Here is a 22,666-nt window from a genome sequence, read left to right on the forward strand (position 1 = left end):
AGTAAAGACTTCTTGAAAGACGTGGAGCCCCAGCTAGGCTGGGAAAACAGGGCATCTGAATAGAACCTAGGAAGTTGGGGGTGGAACGGGATCAAGCCCAGAAGGGAAGAGGTGTGGGCAGAGGGTCTCACTATTTCCATCAGCAATCTGGACGCTTGCTTCGTTCATTCAGCACGCCAGAGGCATTTTTGGAACCCCGCCCAGGTGCCAGAGCTGATAAGACAAGATTCTGACAGGAGAGCTGGCTGGGGCCCAGCAAGATGGCCTTACGGAGGATGAAAGCAGAGTCCTATTTTTATAGCCAAAAACAAAGCAAACAAATGTGGGGTGGGAGCACTTTACAATAGGAAGCGCTACGAAGGTTTATACCTTATATTTTTATGTATTTTCTAATTTTTTTTTACAATAAGCATATATTATTTTTACAACCAGAAGAAAATAAAGTTGTAAAACAATTTAGGGGGTTTAGCTGACACAAAATTCAACACACTAGCCCCCCGCCCACCAAAAGCCAGCGGGATCTCGGACAACATCAGGAGCGTGGAGTCAACAGCCCTGCACTCTGGGCGGGTCCCCAGTCAGTGGGTCTGAGGCCCAGCCCTGTCTCGTGCTGTCTGTGTGGCCTTGCGCAAGTGACCTAACCTCCCAGTCTCCTCATCTATAAATGAGGTGGGTTCCTGAGTTCGAAAGTCCCTTTCTGATATAAAGACTTTATGTCTCTAGGCCCCCATCTTGATAAAAGCTTTGAAGAAGCTCACTGACAACTTGGAGTGGAGATGAGGAGACGCCGGAGGCTGAGAAGTTGCTCAGTGAGTGGCAAAGACCAACTGCCACGGTGGCTGGCTTGAAGCAGGGGGAAAGGCTTATCCCAGGTGGTTCCAGCTGTAGAGCCTGGGCCGAGAGGTGAGGATTAGACGGCGGCAGGGGGAGTGGGGGGGCAGCCCCCACTGCAGGGAGTGGAAGCCTTCCAAGCCCCAGCATGGCTTCTCCAGGGGGCTGCTGCATGGGGTGGGGGGGGGGAAGGAGGGCAGCCCTGGGCACTGTCACCCGAGCGCTGGGGCTTGGAAGCCATTCGTTAGTGATTTCTAACAGGACTCTGTCATGGGACTGAAGGCTGGACAAAACAATCTTCAAGACTCTTTCTACCCTCGAAATTCTAAAAGGCCAGGCCAAAGTACAGTGGTCATGACTTCGCGGCCTGTTTACCATTCCCAAGAAGGCAGAGCCAGGGTGAAATGCTAGTGAACAGAATGGAATGGGAAAGACAACCCTGGGAAGAGAGCAGCTGGGGGGCCTGTGTCGTGCGCTGGGCTGGAGGCGACGGAGACCTCTTCTCACTGCCTCTGGTCCTGGCCCATCCCCGAGGGCCGCCCAGAACCAGGCCCCTCCCTCAGGAGATGGCAGCCACCTGACCCAGGGTGTCCCACCTTCTTCGTGTCCAAGACCAGCGTGCCCTCCTCCATTCCTCACGCCAGCCCCCTTCCCGGGTTTCTAGAGTCTGTTTTGACATTGCACCCCCCATCACCCAGCCTCGCACCTCCCAGTTTTACTCTGGTTCCTGTAGCCAATCAGTCAACTCCTCTCGAGGCTCCGTCTGAGATTGCTCCTCTTGCCGGGCAGCTCTCCCCCTGGGTGGCAGGCTCGCCGGCCCGTGGGGCTCAGGCCAGGCGCCGCCGCGGGGCCAGCGCTGGAGGGGCGGTCGTCAGACATGCGGATTCTGGTCCTGGGACGGGGCGGTGCGTTGCGAGTTAGATCTTCCAAGTTCTGTTTCCTGAATGTAAGAGCTGGGTATCAAGTGACTGATTTCCTCTGTTCCTCCCTATTCTCTCCACATAAACTGGGTGAGGACTTCTGCCCTAATGAATCTTTCAGAGTAGAGTACAACACAAATCAGGTGTCTCACAAGGCGCTGGGAGGAGAGGGGCGGACAGCCAGCTACCCTGTGTAACTTGCCTCGATTGCAACCGGGGGCCCCACCGGCCCTTAGACTTCTCCTCCGACTTCAGGCTCAAGGGGCTGCTATCCCCACCCCCACGGAGAAGGAACCCGGGCAAGTGAGTGCCACAGGGTGGGCCGCTCTATGTCCGGCTGCCAGGCCACACGGCCCATTGGCATCAGCAGTAGCCATCTCATTCCTGAGAGCAGAAGGACCCAGAGAGTCCCCTGGGACACCGGTGTCACTCACTGCTAACCCCAGAACTCCTGGAACGAGCGTTTGCCTCAGGAGGACACGTCAGCAGTCCTGTAATGGCAGCTAATCACCGCTTCCACTCGCTGAGCTCCTACTATGCGCCAGGCAGCATCCAGCTTCGCTTCCCTCTGACATCATCACTAATCCCCACAACGACCCTAGGAGGTAGCTATTACTGTTCTATTTTTAGACAAAGAAATTGAGGCTCAGGGAGATTAAATATCTTGCTCAAGGTCACATGGATAGCGAGCGATGAGGCCAGGCTCCAGCCTGAGGTTTGCTGGACTCTCTCAAGTTGGGGCTCTTTGCTGTCTCTCCGATTCTCAATGATTTTGAAATGGGAGATCTTTTCCTTTCAGTTCTTTACTTGTTCTCTGGACCCTGAGAACCTACTGTGTCAAGCAAGCACTGTGCTGGCGCATTGGCTTTGCAAAGATGAATAAGGCATGGGGCCCGGGCTCCAGAGGTCACCTTCTGCTGGGGGAAACGGAGGTGGCCCAGTCCTGCAGGGGGTGGGACAGGTGCATGAGCGGGTGAGCACTGAGGACAGCAGGAAAGGGGCCGGGCTGCCCAGGGCCCCACCCTCAGAGATCTCTGAAGCTCCCCAGTGTCACCCACATCAGTAGGGTTGAGAAAAGGAAAGGAGGGAGAAAACCCAACATGGTTGAGCACCCACCTCCCATCCATCTGGTGTACTATGCACCAGCCCCAAGGTCGGCGCTGTTGCTGTCTGTCCAGACGAGGAAAGCGAAGCCTAAAGAGGTCACGTGCTGTCAAGGTCACCACGGCCACCTGGCACCTGGCTGGAACCCCCAGCCTCTCACTGTCGAGCATCGCACTGTCTTCCCAGAAAGTATGTGGAAATAGAAAAAGAGGGAGTTCTCAGCCTGACTGCAGGGAAAAAGCCAAAGTCCTCTGCAGAGACCACAGGGACCCAGAGTGTGAGAACCTAACCCCCACCACAGAAATGCCAGGTGTCTTGTTCCTGTTAAAGTCACAGCCACGGGGTGCCTGGGTGGCTCAGCTGGTTAAGCGACTGCCTTCGGCTCAGGTCATGATCCTGGAGTCCCGGGATCGAGTCCCGCATCGGGCTCCCTGCTCAGCAGGGAGTCTGCTTCTCCCTCTGACCCTCTTCCTTCTCGTGCTTTCTATCTCTCATTCTTTCTCTCTCTCAAATAAATAAATAAAATCTTTAAAAAATAATAAAAAAAAAATAAAAAAGTCACAGCCACGGCCATCTTGCAAATATGCCAAACCCGGAGAAAGGGCCGGAGGGGAGACACTTAGGGAAGTGAGAGCGGGTCAGGGCGCTCCAAACCTACAGGAGCTCCGAAGTGAACTCCCAACATACCCCCACGTGTACCCTGACCTCCTCCCCTACAGTCCCAGTTTTCCAAGGTGGTGATCTTGGCGGGGAAGGCACTGATCCTGTCCTCACCACCTCGGCTTGTCCTGTCCAGCTGGCTCCTGCCCAGCCCCCTCTGGCCTCCCCGCCTCTGGTGGGGGGGGCGGGACTCCAGGTAACAGGCCTGGGCACTGCCTCCTCCCTGGCCCAGGGTGAGTTGCTGAAGGACACCAGGAGAACTGGTAGGACTTGTGTCCCTTCTGCCAGAGGCACAAACAAACCTGCCAGTGGTAGTTACAGGGCAAAGGAGCGGACTGCCTGAGACTCAGGAGGACCGCAGGCTCGCTGCCAGCCACCTCTGCCACTAGGTCCTTGCTCAGAAGCAAGAGGGGCCCTTGGAGAGTGGGGCTGTCTCCATTCCTGCCACAAGACACCTAATACTTCCTCCTCCACAAGACGATTCTCTTCTAATACTAACACCCCGCAAGCATTCTCTTCCAGCATTTTCCCAGCGGTTCTGAGAGGCTCACGTCAGGGTTTTCTGAAGCATTATGCAGGAGCCTCCAGGGGTCCACCATCACCACCCTCCCTGCTCCCAGCCAGAGGCCGGTGTAAGGGAAGGAGGCGGTAAGGAACTGGAGGTCAGGGCAGAAGGGATGGGAGCCATCCTTACCGGCCTCAGTGCCTAGGTGGGGAGGAATGGCGTTCCCTAAGGAGGCCAGAGTGCTTGTGGGGGTGACCACAGGAGGAGGAGCCCTTCGCAAGTTTACTTTGTTTGGAGGGAACTTGTTACAGAAAAAGTAGAGGAAAAAAAGCAAAGCATCCATGGTCTGGTTGGGAGAGTGGGGGAAATAAGTATGTACCCAAATTCAAAATGGTGCATTGAAATGCGATGTAAATGAGTTTTTAGCAGATACAATTTCAGTCTCAATATAAAGAGTTCTTACATATCAATAAAAAAAAAGAAAATACACACCATTGAAAGCTATAAATAGTATGGATGGGCTGTTCATGAACGAGCTTTAAATGATAAAAATCATATGAAAAAATTCAGCTTCATTCAAAATTAAAGAAATGAAAATTAAAATCAGATATAGAACTCTATCATAAAACTGGTCATAATAATGAAAAAATAGGAACAATCTAAATATTTAACTCTAGAGTACCATTAAGAATTATAATGAGGGCGCCTGGGTGGCTCAGTCGTTAAGCGTCTGCCTTCGGCTCAGGTCATGATCCCAGGGTCCTGGGATCGAGCCCCACATCGGGCTCCCTGCTCAGCGGGGAAGCCTGCTTCTCCCTCTCCCACTCCCCCTGCTTGTGTTCCCTCTCTCGCTGTCTCTCTCTCTCTGTTGAAAAATAAATAAAGTCTTTAAAAAAAAAAAAAAAAAGAATTATAATGAAATACTATGCATTCAATAAATATGATGTTATAAAAATATTTACTAATGGGAAAATGTTTGCAATATAGTAAGTTTAAAGAGCAGATTCCAAAACAGTGTTATGGGTAGGCCCATTTTACATTTTGGTAATCACAAGTAAGTCCACGTGTACATCATAAAAATTACAGAAGACTAAACACAGCGTTTATAGTACTGAGTTATGACTCGGTGGAATTATGGTTTTATTGTCTTGTTTGTTTGTCTATATTTTGTACTTTTCCTACAATGATCCCATTTTGATTTTGCAATGAAAACTTTCGGGGGGACTTCGAAAGAGTGTTTGGCAGAGGAAACGTACGAAGGAGGCTGATGTCAGAGGTCACCTGGGGTGCAGAACTAGGGGTCAGAAAAGAGATCCAGGAATCACAACTGTGCTCTTTGAGATCTCTAGGGGACCCATGACCTTGTAGAGAAAGCCCAGAGGATTTGCAGTCAGAGGATGAGTGCATCTTAGTCTACCAGTTGACCCTGAGGAAGACACTGTATCTTTCTGAAACTCAATGTCTGTAAAGTGGAAGTAACCGTAACAGAGGATTATTGTGAGGATTAAATAAGATAATTATTTGCTTTGTGAGGTATGAATCCCTAAACAAATGTGAGATGATGTCGTTAATAACATTCATCTCTGGCTCAGCCTTAGCAGGAAAGCAGGCCAAGTGCAAACTGGTCAAGTTCGCGCTGGCTGCTGAGAATGCTGGATACGCTGGAGGTGAAATGCAATATTCCCATGTGGCTCAGGCAAACCGATGTCCTGGTCATAGAATATAAAAAGCAAAAGAAAGTAAACTTACTCTGAGCTCAGAGGAAGGTGCTTGGAGACCTTCTGACTGCCCTCTAAGGAAAGAATACATAGCCTGTGATGAGAAATCCCTGGTTAGTCATGTGTTGGGCACCAGGAAAGAAGAGAAACGGCCCAAAGCACAGAGGTAGGTCTGTGACTTCCTTTACCTACGCTTGTTTACTGATGTTTTGGCAAGATGCTTGGGGGCTGAGTTGGGTGGACCAAGGATGCCACAGCTTGTCATCTAAGGAGACTGGGAGAGGCTGGGTGGTGGTTCTGGTTAGATGGGTCCGCACCCTGCACGAGACAAGGGAAGTCACGGCTTCTGGGTGGAGGTAGTAGGCACGCTCATGAATCATAAACCCCTCTCATTCATAACTGGTTAGCTGGTTCTGACAGGACCACGCACGGTTTTTACGCAGTATGGTGCCAAGCATACACCCTCAAAGAGCACCACTTTCTTCATCCCACTAGATGAAAGGGATTTATGGACCAGATGACAAGCTTTCTGGGTACCGACCATGTTTGGAGACTCCATTTTGACCACGCCACTCCAAAGGCCTTCAGATGAGGAGCATGATCTTCACTCTCCTTTTCTTTCTTTTTCGCTCCTTCTAGGATGCCCCTCCCGCCTTTCCTTCTGTTTGCCTCTTTTTCTTCTTCGGAGTTGGTTTCATTGCTCTTCCTCTCCTTGTTCCTCAGGTTTCCTTCTCCTTCTTCTCGCAACCCCCTTGTGTGGTTCTGGATCCAGGCAGCATCTTCCTCTGCGTTCTTCATGTCAGAGGCACCCGCTACTCGGAGCCACTCGATGCTGGGGTGTCCTGAGCTAGAGCCCACCTGTCCGCAATGTGAGGCTGCGCCTCCTGCAGGGGTCGCTGAAGCTTTGGGTTCATGAGCTTCTTTACTCCTTGCTTCACCTAGGCCCCTCCTCAATTATCCAACAAGCCTCTTCAGATCTTTCTGTAACTAAGTTTTCCTCCTAATCCTGCTGCCAACGCTGCCCCCCTGCCCCCCAGCCCCCCAGCCCCCCAGCCCCCTCTCTCTTCTGCGGGGCCTCTGATCTATCTGGACCTTGCTGGTGCTGACATGTCCTAGACTGAAAGCCTGGCCCAGGTGTGGTTTCGCCTCCTTATCGGTGGGGGGAAGAGGCAAGGACAGCCGTGTGCTCCTGTCGGCTGCCCCCCCCGCTCTAGGCTTTTCTAGGCTCTTCTGTTTATCTGCACGATCTAGCCGAGAGCCAGCATGGGAGTGTTTTCTGTCTCTTTTATTCCTTAGAACCTCACCCCACTGTATTTTTTCCAATCAAAATCTCATTGCGAAATCTCCTACCCAAAGGGTTTCCCAATGCCTCCCAGTTTTGAATCAACCTGTTGTTTACAGCACACCCAGATCAGGAATTGAGATGTCAGGGGGCACCAGATCTGATACTACGCCCTGAAGACACTTGTGTGCCCGAATCAGTCATTGGACTGGTGGCACCTGGACAAACAAAACTATTTCCTCCTTATTTCCCAAGAAGGAAGAAACCAAGTAGGCTTCAAGCTGAGAATAAGGACTGGCCATAAGACAAATACCAACCTGGCCATATTCCTCCCCTGGGGAGGTGTCTGAGAAAGGGCTCTCACTGCAAGTCCAGCCTGAACCAGGGAGATCCTCTCTAAGCACCCGCAGAATTCTCTGCCCCTCAAAGTGCCCAGTCCCTCCCAGAGGGCCATTTCATAAGAATATGCATCCTACTTCCCCACCTGTGACTAACGGGGTAGATTTCTGGTCCTAGAGATCCTGAGTCAGCAGCAGCCGCTAGAACAAACACAGAGAAGTGGGTCAGTGTGTTTTTTTGTTTTGTTTTGTTTTGTTTTGTTTTGTTTTAACAAGTGAAGCGGGTTGTTCCCTGCATACAAAGGTGACCCACCACCCGCTTTGGTAACCTGACAGCTCTCTGTCACCAGCAAGGAGGGTCCACCTGTGGTCCTTCTTATTCTCCAGAAGAAGCTGAAGGATCAGTTTGGGGTTGAAAGGGCAACCTGGATCCCTGCATCATGTTCTAGCCAACAAAGACATTTCACCCTGACTTTTATTTTAAAAATCTATCCAAAGCCCCAATTCTTTTTTTTTAAAGAATATATTTATTTATTTTAGAGAGAAAGAGCACGAGGGGAGGGGGAGGGGCAGAGGGAGAGGAAGGGAAGCAGACTCCCTGCTGAACATGTAGCCTGACCCAGGACTTGATCTCAAGACCCTGAGATCACGACGTGAGCCAAATCCAAGAGTCCAACATTCAACCGACTGAGCCACCTGGGCGCCCCTCAAAGCCCCAGTTCTGCATCTAATCACCAGAGAGTCAATCCCTTCATCTAAATGAACAGAGCGCCATATGGACATCAAGCCAGCCTCTGGAGGTTCGTGTCACCCTCTCTTTGAGGTGAATGCTGCAGACAGGACCTAAATGTTTCTGCTCCTATAATTTGAGGAGAGAAAACACCATCTGATGCCACAGCAAGCTCCTATTCTTGGCACTTGGTGTCACTCTTGCTTCACCTTGCTTCAGCTCGAAGCTTTCCACTGGTGGCAATCACCACAGAGGGGCAGAAGTCTCTCTCCTCCCTCTCCCTTCCCCCACGTAGACACACACACACGCACACGCGCACACGCATGCACACACGCACGCACACGCACAAATGTCCGGGCAGGAGCCCAGCTCTCCTGAGGAAGGGCAAGTGTCCAGGCAGAGGATGACAGGAGCGCCACATGGTGAAGGGTAGGAGGAAGGGCCTCATCTTCCCTGGGAAGGCTTGGGTGGAACCTAAGCTCCTGGAATTGTTGGTTGCTGACTTCGCCAATGTTTTCTTAACACTCCAAATTGCTCAGAAGACAATCTAATAGCACAAACACGCTTGTACAAACACTAAGAGTCACTTGACATCAAATTGGCAAATTTTGGTGACAGAAACACAGAAATGACCCATTGATAGCTGCAAGACTTGCTGTTTCTCTCCTTTTCAAGACCTTGGCTACCAAACCTTTGTCAATCCCCAGTGTAGGACACATTTTTTTTCTGCTAAGGACACCTTTTGGCAACCAAATAAATGCCATATTCCCTTTTAGTTAGTCTAGTTAATTAGCATAATTAAATTTCTCCTCTTGCATGTTCCCTGGCCACTGTTCCACCTTCTCAATCTCTCTTAGCCTCTGCTATTTCCCTTTCCCCACTGCCAGGCTCAATGAAGGTTTAAGGAGCTCCCACGGGACTCTGGGCTCACTCCAGAGTCTCCTTCTGCAACCACCCCCCCACACACACACACATTGTCTCTAGAAGATTCCTTTGTCCTTGAGGCTCTCCCATGGAGGGATAACCCTTAGGATCACTGTGGTTCCTCCTCCTCTGGGGCACACAGATCTAATATTCTTCTTATAAGAAATCTAACTCCTTTACCACCCATGAAGGAAAGTGGTTCAGGGTGAAGGAGAGGCTTGAGAGTCCCTAGTGAAGAGCCACTACCCAAGAAGAGCCAGTCTGGAAAGGGCTGCCTGCCCAGGCCCTGGCTGCACGCCTATCCGCAGCAGCTTGCAGCATTACTGGCCTAAGAAGCACAACAGTATCTAGCTTACAGTGTTTACAGTTACTTTGCTGTTCCCTGATCCTGGGCTAACTGGCTGTTCTGAGCCAGAGTTCTCTGGGAAGGTGGGGCTTCACTGTGGCCTCCCAGCAGAGTTCTGGCATCTCAACACACCAGGGAGCAGGGGTCACCATTTGCCTGCTGCCTCGTCTTTGAAAACACCTTGTGAGAGTGCATCCTGGGTTCCTAGGTTCCACCCAGATCATCCCACCTTGAGTCTACCTTTTAATAGTTCCTGGAACAGGGGCTAGAAATATCTAGCCTGGCAAGTTGCACCAGAAGTGACTGAAGGCCCTGTGATGAGGAGACATCGTGGCTGAACTACCATGTATCCTATTTCTGGAGGTAAGAGTGTTGATGCCAATGTCAGGAATGAGCAGCTCCCACCAATAGTACCCTGTGGTGCTGGGTCCCAGCCCCTCCTGCTTTCTCTAGGGCGGCATCCCCAGGATAGCAGATGGAAGCCCTAGACTGTGGGGGTACGTGAAGTGATCCAAGGGTAGTAGCAAGTCAGGCTGTAGTCTTCTGGAAGTAATTCAAAGTAGTTTATGACCTTTATCTCATTGATCCTACTAATATCCGAGGAAAGAAAGAAGGAAGGAAAAGGGCAGAAGCCTTCTCATTTCATCAAAACAAAGTGAACGGGTGTCTAGGTGGCTTAGTCGGAGCATCCGACTCTTGGTTTCAGCTCAGATCATGATCTCGGGGTTGTGGGATCAAACCCCATGAACCCCAATAAAAAAAATTAATGACAAAAAGAAGTACATACAAACTTAAAAACATGGACCCTGGCCCTACGGCCCTAACAAGTGAAACAGATAGCTGACTCTGTGTGTGTGTGTGTGTGTGTGTGTGGTGGGGGTCCTCTACTCTGGCGGTCTCTGGTAATCTGACAGTTCAGACTGACTACAAAAGATGGCTGAATTTGATAACCTCTATGCTAAAAAGCGTACCAAAACACAAATACACCCCCTGGCCTGCCTTCCTCAAACTTTGTAAATAACAGAGACGCTCACTAGAGTAATTAGAACAAAAACTGTCAGCTAAGTGGTTTGAGAAGGTGTGGCTGGAGCATGCTATGTGTTTTCTCTAAAGCCGGACGTGTAGACCGTCCAAAATACAAGTTTAATGAGCTTATAAATTCAGAGTGACTCTTCATATCTTGTAGTGAGGTCTGGAGTTCAACTACTTCACCCTTGACATCAAAGAGGCTGCTATAGGGTGCTCATCCCTGAACATTTCCTCCAGACTCCGCTCCAAGGACTTCTTCCTCACAGTTTCACCATCTACCCACACAGGCAACTGACCCAAATGATTCAGTCCCCAGGGTTTTGTGGAGGGAGATAACTCCTGGCATTCAAAGTTTTGTGAGGTTTGATCTCCTGCTGTCCCTCCTTGGTCTGCCCCCGGCTACCCGAAATACCTCTTAAACAGCGCGGAGATCCTTTAGGAACTTAGATGCTTCTTGTGAGAGATGGTACCCATCCTGGTTAACTCCTACAAATTCACAAGCTTCTCTAATGTTCCAATTCAAAGCATTTTAATTTCAGTAATCTTTGTTTGCTATAGTGCTTTCTAGCCTTTTCTACCTACAGTATTTCTAAACCTTAATTTAATTGAACTTCGATTGTGCATAATGTGCCACAATGTGGCAAACGAATCACATAAACAGTGTTTTGCTGACAGGGTAGGTCTAACACAGGAATAACCCTGTCAGCACTGTTGGCCCACATAGGACTACAAATCCAAAACAACCGCAGGTGCTCCCACAAGGCACACGTGGGTGATGTCACTGGTCTGGAGCATGGCTACCCTGGCTGGACCTAAGATGCTCACCCTTTCCAGCCAGTTTGTTTTTAGAACCAATATCTGGGATGCCACTTCAATATTTTACTCTATTTCTGATCAATGCCAGCCCAGGGACTTAGATAAAAATAAGCCTGAAGCTGAATACTTTGTCACCACTTTTTCCAAAGCCCCAGGACAGCATTGCTAATATCCGGGGCCGCGCGTGACCTTGCTATCCCACACCATGGAACGATCTATTAATTAAACAGACAGCCAACCTTAGAACTAGGTCAACCTCATATATTCCAACTTAAGCCCTTGATTCCATTCCTTTCTCTCCAAAATTATTTAGAGGAAATTTCTCACCGACCAATAACGCAGAAGTGTTCTCATGCCCCGAGGTGGACTCCTCAGTCCACAGCTAACCCCAAATCCCCCACAACTTTTTTTTTAAGATTTTATTTATTTGAGAGAGAGAGAATGAGAGAGAGAGCACATGAGAGGAGGGAGGGTCAGAGGGAGAAGCAGACTCCCCGCCGAGCAGGGAGCCAGATGCGGGACTCGATCCCGGGACTCCAGGATCATGACCTGAGCCGAAGGCAATTGCTTAATTACAATTGCTGAGCCACCCAGGCGCCCCTCCCCCACAACTTCGGACATCTACCCCAGTATGCAGAGCCTCCTCTGTGAGTTTTTATTTTTCTGCCCCTATCATCCTCATGGGTTTTCCTGTGGTTCGGAGGATATAGCCGAGACAAAGGGAAAGTCCCAATCCTGTGTGTGCTGGTTGAATGAGTAAAAACCTTAAGACAAGGGACTCTCTCGGAAAAATCATCATGACATCCTAAGAAGTCATGTTGCCAAAGTTCCAGACGCTACCCTGCCAGCCCCGAACCAGGTGGAGATACAGACCCGCCCTTTCCTGGGCTGATTTAGCTCCACCAGTTCCACCAGTTACCCATCTACATCTGTGCTCTCCCCACTGAATCAGTGCCCACCTGGTTACCTCCCAGGGCTCCTCGAGGGCATCACCAAGTAGAAGTCCTTCCTAGGTGGGAGACAGCGCCATTCGGGAAGGCTAGCATCACCCCACCCAACCCCTCTGCCTTTGGTAGGTACATGGGGAGGACTCAGGAAAGAAGGGTGTCTTGGGATGTGGCAGCCCGGGTCGAAATGAGTAACTGAGCCCAGGGGGCAGGGAGAGGGCCTAAACAGGGAAGGAGTTTCCTGAGACACGGCTGCACAGGTCTGAGCTAGAGGCCCTGCTAGAAACTGAATGACGAAACAGAAACACCTTCATAGTGGTGATTGAAATCCCAGATTAGCTTGGCTTTCTTTCTTTTCCGTTTTTTGTTTGTTTGTTTGTTTGTTTGTTTTAATTTATGTCTGTATGAATTTTTTCCTCTGGGCACATGAAACTTGCATTTTTTTCTCTTCTTCAATACTCCTCCAGGGACAAGAGAAATGGGAAACACCGGGTTCTGATGCTATGACAGATTAGGTCACAAGTGGATAGCTCTTTCTCCCGACGTGCATCAAATCTAACCAATAAATGTGTCAGTCTGACATTTACTGAGTGTTGTGAACCAGTAACTCCAGCAGCGAGGGGCCATGAAAGGCACAGTCTCTGCATTTAGGAGCTTTTGTCTGATCAGGCCAGCGTGGCTATTCCTGGCTTCCTGCACATGCCCCTAAAAGAGTCTGTGCAAGGTCAGATTTTTCTAAAGGGAAGCTTCAACCCTTCCTGACTTGCTGGGTAATCAGACCCTTTAGTTTCACTTAAGACTCATCTTCCATTGGTAATAGCTTGTGATAGTTAGTCTCCAGGTTTTCTGTCCTCCCTCCTACTGAAATGCACCAGAAGAGCTTCATATTTAAGTAAGTCCAAGCATGAATCTTTCTATAAAACGAGTAAGTCTTCCCAAATGTGTTTGCCTCAGTTGGGACTGGCATAAATCATTTTTTTCTAGATTTGGCCTCCATCGCATATTCCATATTCCTTTCATCTTTGATTTTTTTTAATTACCAAAAAAGAAGTCTGCCACCTAAACTGCAAAACGGTTGATAACAGGTTTCTGCCTTTCTGCATCAAAATCTTTAATGTCCTACAAATACAAGTAATTATTACCAACGGACCTGCATCATAGGCAAAAAAGGAATCGGAAGTATCCCCACCAGTGCAGGGAGCTTGGGGGATCCCAGCTCGGCTTCACTGCTAAGGGGATAACACCTGTCACTGCCCACAGGCCTCTCTGGTGACCATATTTTCAGAACCAAGAAGTGGCAGCCGTCTGAGGCATGACCTGGGAAAGGGCCAGTGTGTCTTCTGTCTCCGGAACTGAGATTTTCCCGGAAAACTGATGCCACGTGGATGCCCGCAGGACAGCTCCGAGAAGCCATTCTCCGCTGCGTTCCGCCGAGGGCCCGCTCAGGTGTCTCCAAGTCATCCTGTCCCTCGGTGCTCCCCCCAGCCCACTCTCCTTGGACACCCGGCGTTTATACCGTTGATTAAGGCAGACATTCAAACAGTCCTTCAAACTGCCCTATCCACAATGTTCATTTTCCTTTCTTCCCACCAAATCGGTCTCCCCACCCCCCTTTTTTAAAAAAAGATTTTATTTATTTACTTGACAGAGACCCAGCGAGAGAGGGAACACAAGCAGGGGGAGTGGCAGAGGGAGAAGCAGGCTTCCCGCCGAGCAGGGAGCCCGATGCGGGGCTCGATCCCAGGACCCCAGGATCGTGACCCGAGCTGAAGGCAGACAGTCTCCCCTTTTAAAAAGAGAGGGATCAGCAGTAAATGAACATAACTGGGTCTACTCAATCCCGGGGCAGGAGGTGTTACTGCTCGCTATCAAACTGGCTCTTTCCAGATTAAAAAGTAATTATTCTGAAAGAAGGTTTTATGGTTAAAATTAAACCACAGCCACAAAGCTACCAGAACCTGGACTCTGGACAAATGCCAAAGAGGACAGTTGTGGGCATCTTGCTGAGGAGCCGCGAAAGGGACCCACTTGAAGGAAGCCAGCTCAAATGGCCATGTTAAAAAATTAAGTAAAATGTTGGAACCTGTTCAACCACCCTACTTCAGTTAGGAGGCACTTTTTAACAACATTGGGAAAGCGAAACTAGCTGTGGGTGGGGTGGGAATGCTGCCAGGTCACCTTGCCTAAAGAAACCCGGCGAGCGCGCCGACATGACAGACGTGCAGTGTTGGCCCCGCCGGGCCACCGCCGGACCACGTGGCTGCGAGGACCACGCTAGCAGTTTCTGTGGCTCTCTTCCCCGGGGGCTGTACCTAGGTTTTGGTGATCACTAGGCTCATCACTTGAGGTAACTTGGGTTCCCAGCCATGATTTGTTATTCCACAGCGTGATTAAGAAACAATCATCCAGGAAAACACAGATGCACGCATCAGTGTGCAAGAAAGGCCGGAGGGTGCTGAGAGCTGGCTGGGTCAGGAGTCCGGGGGAGGGGGGGCGGGGCTGCAGGAGGCCGGGACCCAGGAGGTCGGGCGAGGAGACTCCCAGGCCAGCCTAGCAGTGCCCTCTCCTGGAAGGCTGGAACACACCAAGTAGGCTGGGTGGAGGCCGACCAGCCCTGCAGGTCTTCTTCCAACCAGGTGCATCACTGACCCCTATAGGGCAAAATGCTTCTCAGCTTTACCAGGGCTAAAGCGAAATAAAATCCCCACCAGGTGGCATGAGGCAAGGCACAGCGTTCTAGGTCTCCGTTTCCACATCTATAAAATGGGCGCAGTGCTAACACTAGCTGTCCGGGCAGACCTCAACAGATTGCTATCAGGAGGAAATGAATGAAGTACAACTGCTTTTACTTTAGCCTGCCTTCCCACTCTCTGCCCTAACATAATCCAGGTCACTTCCCTGAGGTGATCTTTCTTTCCAGTGTCTCTGACACAATTATAAAAACAATACAGTCGTGTTAGCCTAAGCTTTACTAGCTAGTGGTATCTCATTGCTGGTAGCTTTAATAATTCCACAAATACTGGGGAGCCTGGGTGGGCTCAGTCAGTTAAGCGTCCGACTCTTGATTTCAGGTCATGATCTCAGGGTCCTGAGATCGAGCCCCACATTGGGCTCCAAGCTCAGTGCGGAGTCTGCTTGTCCCCCTGCTTCCTCTCACACACTCTCTCTCTCAAATAATAAATAAAATCTTTTTAAAAATTAAAAAATAATTCCACAAATGTTTTAAACACACTTTTCAAAGCATTTTTTTATGTAAGCATTGATCTAATTTATTTTTCTTTTTTTTTTAAAGATTTTATTTATTTATTTGTCAAAGAGAGAGACAGAGCACAAGCAGGGGGAGCTGCAGGCAGAGGGAGTAACAGGCTCCCTGCTGAGCAAGGAGCCCAACGTGGGACTCGATCCCAGGACCCTGGGATCGTGACCTGAGCCGAAGGCAGACGCTTAACCGACTGAGCCACCCAGGGGCCCCTATTTTTCTTTTTTTTAAAGATGTATTTATTTATTTGTCGGAGAGAGAGAGAACACAAACAGGGGGCGCAACAGGTAGAGGGAGAAGCAGGCTCCCCACTGAACAAGGAGCCCGATGCAGGACTTGATCACAGGAACCTGGGATCATGACCTGAGCTGAAGGCAGATGTTTATTTTTTTATTTTTATTTTTTTTTAAGATTTTATTTATGGGACAGAGAAGACATAGTGAGAGAGGGAACACAAGTAGGGGGAGTGGAGAGGGAGAAGCAGGCTTCCCGCAGAGCAGAGAGCCTGATGCGGGGCTCGATCCCAGGACCCTGGGATCATGACCTGAGCCGAAGGCAGATGCTTAACACCTGAGCCACCCAGGTGCCCCTGAAGGCAGATGTTTAACCCACTGAGCCACCCAGGCGTCCCAAGCATTGATCTAATTTAAATTAATTTTCTGGTAATTATATATTCAGTGTCTAAATCCCCACTAGATTATTAGTCCCCTAAATGCAAGAACCTGTGTGTCCTTTGTCACTGTTGTGACCTCAGTACCTACCTAGCATAGTACCTACTGCATAGTAGATACTCGATATCTGTTGAATAAACACATGGATGAGTCATAGGAACTGGTGAAGGCCAGTCAGAAACAGGACAAAGTCAGACATGGGGGGGCGGATCTTTTTTCGAGACTGGTGACATAAACTAATATGAAAAACTTAGGAGTAGGATAATGAAAAAGCCGGAAACTAGACTGAGGTGGTAGTTGCATAAGAGTGTGAATGCACTAGATGGCCACTGGAGTAGACACTTTAAAATGGATAATTGTATGTTATGTGAATTTCACCACAGTAATAAAAAAAAGGAAAGGGCAGAGTTGTAATATAATAATTATAATCCTGATGGTTTAGGCACGCTACAAAAATTTGACAAAGTCAACACAAAGAGGACAACTTTTACACAGTGCTTGATGGTGGACATAAATATTTCTATAAATGATTTCATCCGTTCCTCCCAACAAGCCCGCAGACCTCCAGACAAGGAAATGGAGTCCAGGAGTTCAGCTGGTGACTTCTTTCTCAAACAGGCCAGGCCACTGGCCACTTGGAGGATCTGCCCCTGTGTCCCCCCCACCGCCCCGGGAAGGACTTCCTCCAAACTGCTGCTTCTCCCTCATCTCCTGCTGGGCCCTGCTTAGAGTCACCTCATCAGAAAGGCCTTCCTAGCCACCCTACCTCAAAGAGCAGGCCCCCTACCCCTGCCTTGGGTCATTCTCTCTCCCTCACCCTGCTTGGTTTTTCTTCAAAATTCTCAGCTCAGATTACATATTGATACAATTTTTCAGTCTCCTTCTGTGATAGCGTAAGGTCCAAGAGAATAGGGGTATTTGACAGTTTTGTCCTCTGTTATAGTCCTGACATCTGGCTAATAATAGGTGCTTACTAAATATTTGTTAAATGAATGAATAAGTCAAATTTTACCATGCATTTGGCTGATTTTTGGGGGGAGCCTAGGTTTTTTAGGCCACACTACAAAAATGAAATTATAATGCGACTGAGACAAAATACCACTTGTTTTAGTACTGAAACAAAGTGCCACCTGGTTCGCGAATGAATCCCTGCATGCTGGTCTTGTCCCCAGGAGCAAGGGAACTTGTCTGTTGTATCCCCGGTGGTCAGCACGGGGCTAAGTACCTAGTATCAGGCACTTGTCTATATGATATCAATAAGAAACCATGGTTTCTGAGTGGTACGGACAAGAACTGAAGAACTGGCTAAAACACATGCTGGGGTCCCACCCTGGGTGTGTATGTCAGGGGCGGGGAGTCTCTGAGGGGAAGGGGAAGGAGGAAGGAGAATGTGCTGGGCAGGGGTCAAAGTCCAAGGAGCAGCAGTGTGGCGTCATGAGTCCAGCATTAACCGTGTACAAATGGCTCCAGAGACTGAGTTGATCTGCAATAGGAGCCTTGTATGTGGATGTCTAGCTCCCAGGGAAAAGCCTGCAGGGCTGGCCTATTGAGAGTTGGGTCATTGTGGTCTGATAGTACAGATGACCCTTTAGAGATGGACAGTGAACCTCTGAGACCCACTGGCCACCCGAGAATGGTGCCTGGAGGCTTCTGAGAAATTCATGCAGCTCATCAGCAGCTGCTTTCCCCCAGTTCCTGAATCGGGCAGCCGGGCATGAGGACGATTTTTCCGGTGTCCCACAAAGAGCACAGATTAGGAGTCAAAACTCCTGAAGCTCCGATGTCAGCTTTATTTCTTGCACCTGTTTGAATCTGTGTCTCTAAGTGTAGTTTACAAACTGCAGACAAACACACAAGCATAAAACCTGTCATTTGTCCAACCTGACCACTGCCACTGGGACTATTACATCTTAGACGTCACAAAATATTTAATACAGAAAAAAAAACCTGTTTGCCATCCTGTGACTTGCATGTTAACTTAAGTGTACAGAAACATGTTTTCAAATCTGTGATAAATCATCAAACTTAAAAAATAACATTTTGAAATTGCAGAGAATTCCAAGCGATGGAATGTAAGCTATGGCCCACCCACATCTCACAGGCATGTATACGTGCATGCATATTTTCCCCAAAATCTTCCTTATAATACATCTAAAGTACACAGTTTCAAAATTCAAGCAAATAATTAATTACTGAACAAACTAAACAGAAAAAAGTCACAGCATGATTTGTAAAGCTACCAGTATGTCCGCCATTTCCCATGGTATGATTGATATTTCTTTTTACCTGGTGCTGGCTTCAGGCACTATGACCATTCACCTTCGCCCTGCATGACCTGTATGTCACCCTCCTCTTGTGGGCACTCAAGTGTGAGCAGTAGTTATTTTTTCTCAGTTCCCACAGTATGAAGGGAAAAAACAAACAATACAAAACATGTTGCTGTTTTTATCTTATATTCCCTAAAGTTCGAAAAGAGTATTTAACCATCAGTGGAAGCCTGGGCTCGACACAGGATTAAATGCACAGAACACAGCCTAGCATAAAACTGGACCAGCTTGTGGCAGAGAGATGCAAACTCAGGTACCTGCAGAGGTGGCCATGGATCCCAGGCTGGTGGGCTCTGGCCAACTGGGGGGCACAGGCCCCAGCTGAAGGAAACACAAAAGACGCAGCAAAGGTTGCTGTTATATGGGCCCAGTATGGCCAGATCTTGTCACTTTTCAAGATAATCCAGCAGGTTTTAATGTGAATCTCTAGATTTTTTTAATGTTAGCAGTTAGTTCTAAAAACTTTTTAAAAAATATTCTATAAACCAAACACAACATGGCTATGACCTGATGTGGTACCCAGCAGCCTGTTTGTGAACTCGGGGTGGTGGGGGGACAAGAACTGGTTCCAGTGGGTTCCAGGCCCTCATCTGTCACTCATTAACTGCTTCCTGAGATGGTCACTTCACTTCCCAATCACTTGGTACCAAAATCCAGTCAGCTGCTGACGCTACTGGGTAGTAGCTAAGGGTGCTGATTCCCTTGGGTTCAAATCTTAACTACTACCACACTATATACCTGCCTTGTCACTTTGATTGACCACTCCAGGCTCCAACTTCCTCTCCTATAAAAAGCGGAATACAACCCCTTTCATAGGGCTATTATGATTTAAAAAGATACTGCATGCAAAGTGCCTAACTACAGAATAAGCCTGGATGATACATGTCAGCTATTGTTATCTGTAAGCTTGGCGCCTCCATCTATTCACAATTAATTAGCAATCCTGTTCACTCGGACTTCTGAAACCTTCTACAATCTATCCTCTGGTTTTTGCCCCCACTTTCTCTGCCTTAGTTCATAGCTTTGACATCTTTATCTTGAACTGTTCGTTATAATGATCTAATGATCCCATCTCCTGCTTTACTGAGCACCTACTCAGCACCTCACTCTGACCCACCCTCATGCTGCACCCACTTGATTCCACCTCTCAGCTTGGTAAACTGTGTAAAGCGAAGATTTCGTGGTGTCATTCTCCTTGTCACCTAGAGAGCAAAGGCTAACTTCCTTATTCCTGCGTTCAAGGCTATCCCCAGGCTCTCCCAAGCTCACATTCTGCCAGTCTCTATAATACTCCCTCTGCTCCAGCTGTCCCAAACTACTGTTCTTGCCCTCTCCTGAGTGAGCTCTGCAGTCCCTTGTCATGGTCAGCAATCTTCTTCTTTCCGCTGTGAATGTTTGTTTGCCCTCTCCTCATCCAGTGCTGACCCCTTCTCACCATTCTTCTCACTAGTCCAGCCCCAAGTGGTCAACAACATGAGGAAGCCTCCTCTGATTGCCCCCCTAACCAGCCTCATGGCCAGGCCCTCCCTTTTCTGCGGTTCCACCACACTTAGTACATAGCACCCTCCTACCCTCATGATGCACGGACATCTACCTGTAGAGATGTCTGTCTCAACACAAGATAGGAGGCCAAGGGCAGGAACCTGGTCCTACACATTTGTTGCATTCCCAACTGGCACACAGTAAGTGTTTGGTGTTTGCTGAATGAATTAATGGGACTAGCGAAGGGGGCATTTGACAAAAGCCAAACAATAATTTCGTTTTTTAACACAGCCTGTTGCAAGAAACAGGGATCTTTGGGAATGTCCAAAGAAAGATGTATACTGGAGATACATAAAATCACTCAGGAGTCCTCAATTCCCTCAAACGTGTTCACTTTGGTTAATTTTAGTAAAAAAGGATATTACATATACAAAGTTCTAGCTACCCAGATGATTGAAAATATCTGTACTTACAAGGTGGCTGCCGTTTGTCATGGTGTCTTGATCTTCACTATTTCTTTCCATGGCCTCGGTGGAATGATTCTGGTATCTCAGGAGAACATGTAATCCAGCCAAGAACAAGTCTGGTTATTTGGTTCATGATTTATATGCTGTGCAGTGCCATCTGAGAGACCCACACAGCTGTCTTGATCTCATGCCTATGTAAGCCGCCTATCAAAGAGGCAACAATTTCTCAGTGCTCTGAGATTCACCAGAGGAGGCTAAGAGTAGATGATCTTGGGAAGGCAGAGATCTGGGAAAGAAAACAAACATCATTGCTTTTTGGCATTTATGTTCATAAAAACTTGCCACTGAAGCACTCATTCAACAAGCTTCACTGAATAAACGGAAGGGTTGTTACCCAGCCTCATTCCCCACCCCCTGGGCAGGATTACAGGCCTGGCTTTGGCAGGCTGGGAACTGAGTAGCGGGGCTTTTCTAATACAAACAGAGGGGGCAGTTCATCAAAGTGGTTTCCAGTACAGCTCTGGGATTAGGCTGCCTGGGCTCAGGGCATGGCCCTGGCAGTTTCTAGCTAGCAGAGCTGACAGAGTAATAGTTCCTGTCTCAGAGAGTTGTTAGAAGGATTAAATGATAGAGAGCATGTAAAAAGTGCTTAGCATGGTACCTATGAAAGTATTCAGATTATTCTAAGAATTCAGTAATTGTTAGCTATCATCACTTGCCAAAAAGATCCTACTACCAGGTTTGAGCCTTCTGTAGCTTATCTTTACAACTCTGCCCACACCCAGTATCTCTACTTTATTGTCCAACTGTGGGATCAGAGTTCCTACAGCATGGAAGAGAGAGCGATCTATAAACTTTGGACCAATAAATAAGCCAAAATAACAGAGAGAGGGAGAAGAAGGCAGACTACATACACAGATCACCTGGTCGAGTGCAATGACTCAAGCATAAAAATGGAGGTGGACTCTCAATGGCCATGCATGAAGGGAGAAAACAAAGGGGCATGCCTTCAAACTTCTGAGGGAAAATTCTATACCTAGACAAACCTCAAGTATGGAATAAAGACATTTTCAGGCATTTGAGCCTTTAAAAAAGGTGAGATATTCTAAGGAACAGGGTAAATTATTACAGCAATTTCTCATTAGATGTTACATAGTATTGACACAGGTAAAATCACTGAATGTGACTTTAATTCATACCACAAATACATGCTGAGTGCCTACTATGTGTTGGTTACTCAGCAGACTAGAATAGGTAACCCAACAGGCACACATTGATTCCCTCATGGAACTTCCATTCTAGAGGCAAAAGATAATAAACAATGACAGAAGGGAAACTTGGAGTCAGAAGGTGATAAGTCCTACAGAGAAAGAAGCCAGGACCTATATAGCTCCAACTTCCAGTACATAAAAACTACAGTGGTTAGAAGAATGAACTAAATGACACCATCTAGACACAATCAGATAAATAAAAAATACTGGACATCTATAAGCAAATAGGCTTGAATTCTTTAAAAAAAATCAAGCTTGTTAAAAACAAAATTAGAGGGCGCCTGGGTGGCTCAGTTGTTAAGTGTCAGGTCATGATCCCAGGGTCCTGGGATCGAGCCCCGCATCGGGCTCCCTGCTCGACGGGAAGCCTGCTTCTCCCTCTCCCACTCCCCCTGCTTGTGTTCCTGCTCTCGCTGTCTCTCTCTCTGTCAAATAAATAAATAAAATCTTTAAAAACAAACAAAGAAAAAAACAAAATTAGAGGAGATTAATGTAGATTAAAAAGAATTAAGCACATTCAACATATTAGCCCTGATGAGATGCTGGGCCAAGGAAAAAGGTTATAAAAGATCTTCTGGGGACATGGAAGGAATTTGTAATATATATTGAATATTAAATGATATTAGGGAATTTTCCTTTTTTACAAGATTTTATTTATTTATTTGACAGAGAGAAAGAGAGAGCACAAGCAGGGGGAGCGGGAGAGGGAGAAGAAGGCTCCCCGCTGAGCAGGGAGCCCAATGTGGGGCTCGATCCCAGGACCCTGGGATCATGACCTGAGTCGAAGGCAGATGCTTAACTGACTGAGCCACCCAGGTGCCCCTACGAAATTATTCTTAATTTTTAATTTATTAAATTAAAATGATTTTAATTTACTTAGGTAGTGGATATGGAGGAGAATGTCTTCATTCTTAGGAGATATGTGCTGAAGTACATACAAACAAAGCAAATAGGGCAAACTGTTATCAGCTGCTGAATCTAGGTAAAGAATATTTAGTTGTTAATTGCTCTAAACTTTCAATTTTTCTGTATATTTTTA

The 22,666-nt window shown here is 47.9% G+C and overlaps 1 protein-coding gene across 21 annotated transcripts in view; it reads right to left on the reverse strand.

Moving 5' to 3' along the window:
- The window catches only part of LOC113913790 (protein Ycf2-like), a 39,238-nt gene that overhangs the window by 11,202 nt on the left and 5,370 nt on the right, over positions 1 to 22,666 (reverse strand). For 16 of the 21 annotated variants that reach the window (XM_027578038.2, XM_027578027.2, XM_027578036.2 and 13 more), the window contains 3 exons: positions 20,363 to 20,642; positions 2,868 to 3,033; positions 1,538 to 1,771 (listed from right to left, as the gene is read on the reverse strand). The gene's annotated coding sequence lies outside the window, so the exon portion shown is untranslated. Of the gene's footprint in view, positions 1 to 1,537; positions 1,772 to 2,867; positions 3,034 to 7,504; positions 7,560 to 20,362; positions 20,643 to 22,666 lie in introns of all 21 variants that reach the window. The other 5 variants (XM_027578017.2, XM_027578018.2, XM_027578022.2 and 2 more) reach the window with 5 other exon arrangements.

Source organism: Zalophus californianus, chromosome 11, assembly GCF_009762305.2.
Source record: "Zalophus californianus isolate mZalCal1 chromosome 11, mZalCal1.pri.v2, whole genome shotgun sequence".
NCBI classification, from domain to species: domain Eukaryota; kingdom Metazoa; phylum Chordata; class Mammalia; order Carnivora; family Otariidae; genus Zalophus; species Zalophus californianus.